This window comes from Gossypium hirsutum, chromosome A11 (assembly GCF_007990345.1).
Source record: "Gossypium hirsutum isolate 1008001.06 chromosome A11, Gossypium_hirsutum_v2.1, whole genome shotgun sequence".
Lineage (NCBI taxonomy): Eukaryota > Viridiplantae > Streptophyta > Magnoliopsida > Malvales > Malvaceae > Gossypium > Gossypium hirsutum.
This window is the reverse complement of record NC_053434.1, coordinates 68,453,076-68,456,058: the sequence shown is the minus strand read 5'-3', so window position 1 is coordinate 68,456,058 and position 2,983 is coordinate 68,453,076. Positions and strand designations below refer to the sequence as shown.

The window sequence follows — 2,983 nt, the reverse complement described above, 5'->3', positions numbered from 1 at the left end:
TGGTTTTTCATTTCAATAAATCTAGAAGCAAGTAGGTGTGCTTTAAAGTTTAATGTGTTGGATTTATGACACAAATGAGTTGGTGGCCTAGTGGTGATGGCGTGAGTTGGCATATAGGAGGACTTTGGTTTGAATCCCTTGACATGCAAAGGTTGATTATTTTGCTATGTTGGGATGGCAAGAGTTGGTGTTGAATTTAAACTCTGATGATAGAGGGATCCCACATCGGTAAGCTAACATAGGAGTGGATGCGAAGCTGGCTTTAAATAGAGAGAACTATGAGGAGAGCAAAGGTACCTTTCTTGGCTGATCCCTTTCGCGTTATGGCGTGCTCGTTTGGGTTAGGCATCGGCTAGAAGTGCTCGAAGTGCGGATTAACTCCAGTCTCCTATCAGGTGTGTATTTCTCACTTCTTTGGTTGTAGGATGGCTACTTCGGGCCGCGATAGGCCGAAAGGGGCCATGTGGGCCCAATGGGCCTACGGGCCCAATTGGATAAGTTGTTTGATTGTGTAGTAAATATTGGACTAGGCTAGGTGAATCGCATATCTGTGGCTAGGTTTGTGCTAAAAGGGCCACACGAGAGTGTGGGCCCATTTGGGCCGAGAATAGGCTTTAGGCCCATTCGTATTATTATCCATGTTTAGAATACTTTAGTTTACCAATTACTGAAATGCCCTCGACTTGTAAAATTACCAAAGTACTCCCGATTTACAGAATTACCGTTTTACCCTCGATTTATAGAATTATCGTTTTACCCTCAATTTTTAAAATTACCGTTTTACCCTCGATTTACAAAATTACCGTTTTACCCTCAGTTTACAGAATTACCATTTTACCCTCGATTTACAGAATTACCATTTTACCCTCAGTTTACAGAATCACTATTTTACCCTCGATTTATAGAATTACTGTTTTACCCTCAATTTACAAAATTACCAAAATACCCCTGGGTTGTAAAACTACCAAAATACCCCTGGTTTGCAAAAATACTAAAATACCCCTGTAGGGTAAAATTACCGAAATACCCTTGTAGGGTAGAATTACCATTTTGCCCCTAGGGTGTTAAATGACTATTTTGCCCTTGTGGGTAAGTGACTGACTTGGACTGTGTGATATAGACAACTTTGGAGGAGCAGCGAGGCTTGGAGTATCGACTTGGATAAGCTTGAATCGTATTATTGGACCTTGTGAAGGTAAGTAACTTATGGTCAATAAGGGTTCTTTGGCCGAATAAGGTAGGGTGGATTTTGAGTTTGTTAAGCATAACTTGTATGCTAAAAATGGTGATGAATAATTGTAGGACATCGTAAGGGATTTCAGTAGCAGTCGTCGAGAAACAGGTGTGTACCGAACACCCTTTCTTAGTTCAATTCGGCGAAAGCCGAAATGCCGAAATTCCGGCATTTCATGGGCTTATGAGTATGCGAATGCTCTCAAGACATAGAGTAATTGTTAGATCTAGCACCGCAAGGTGGTAAGTAAGTTTGTGTGACGTCTTAACATACTTCGAAAAAAGAGGGCCTCGATGGACCAAAACTGGGCCCAATGGGCTTACAGACCAATATGGGTAAGAGATGGGCAAATTAGCCTGTTAGTTAGATGGTGGAACCAAACTACATAAAATTGTTGAAAATTACTGAAGTAGCTTGTGTAGTTGCTAAGTTACGAAAATTACCCCTAAAGAGCAAAATTACCGATATACCCCTAGGGTTTAAATTGGCTAAACTGCATGATTGATTAATACTGTATTTTACATGATATGCTTTTATTAATATCTGTTGCATGGGATTGGGGTATTGATGGAGGAAGTATTGAAAGTGGTTCATCCACGTACTGGAGGCTTTGCCTCAACTTACTGATATTTGAGCAGCGTTGCTGCAACTGTGGAGTGTAGCGCTGGGTGGGTTGAGATATTCCCCACATGGAGTGTAGGGCTGGTACGGGGGCAGTGTAGCGGTTGGTGGGTTGAGTAGTCTCCTCAGATGGGTTTGCATGCATTACTACTATTGTTACTTATGTTACTGTACTGGGCCTATGGGCCACACTGTTATGTTAAAAAGGGCTAAGGCCTTGCTACTGTGTTCTGAAAAGGGCTTTGGTCCACTGTGTACTGTTATCTGAATAGGGCTTAGGCCCAATGGGCTCGAGCTGATTTGGGCTTTGGATGGGTTTCTGTATACACTGAGTTTTCCCAAACTCACCCCTTTTTCTTCCATCCTTGCAGGTGAGCCCTAGTTGGTGGACTTGGAGCTGGGCGGGATTCGGAGTGGCCACACGTTTTCTGCAAATTCGTTTTCTTCTGGTGAACTAGATTTTCCATATTTTTCGTTTATGGTTTTGGGTTTTTGTAATAAGGCCGCTAATTATTTTTATGGTTTGGGTTGTTTCTTTATTATTTAATTCTATTATGATATAACTGATCTATGATAACTAACGAAATAGATTAGCTCTAGGACACGTTTTCAAAAACATTAAGTGATTTCAAAATAACACGAATACAAGTAAGACTTCCGCTAAGCAAACATTTTCAACCTTAATCATGTTCTTAAGATGGACATAACCAATCGGTTTTCTCAAAATTATACGAGATGTTAGAGTGTGGCAATGGCGGTGTGCATGTCTAGGATTGGATCCGAAGGGAGCTTGGTACTTAAGCTGTCCGACGGACTCACCTCCTCTTCTTCCTGGTTTCCTACCTGGTGCACAACTTCCATTCACTTTAATCTACTTTTAAAAGCGTCTTTTACAACACCAACTAAGTTTTTTCGAACTAAGTAATACAAAATGTTTTGAACGCTTCGATGTGACGCATCAGATCTGGTCATAACGTCTAGGCCGGGTTTGGGGTGTTACATTTAATGGTATCAGAGCCAAGTTGCAACAACTCGGCTGTGGATCGGGTCCGGAAAGCTTTTCAAAAAAAACTTAGGCCTAAGATGGGTATTTTCGGAAATGGTAAGTTTTTTCAAAGATGTTCAAGT

General features: G+C 41.2%; 1 long non-coding RNA gene across 1 annotated transcript; it reads left to right on the top strand.

The window, feature by feature from the left end:
* The first annotated feature begins 309 nt into the window (after positions 1–309).
* Positions 310–1,329, top strand: LOC107888051 (uncharacterized). The gene is made up of 3 exons (XR_005905252.1): positions 310–395; positions 1,121–1,195; positions 1,303–1,329. It is a non-coding gene; the product is annotated as an uncharacterized lncRNA (long non-coding RNA).
* Positions 1,330–2,983: the final 1,654 nt, after the last annotated feature.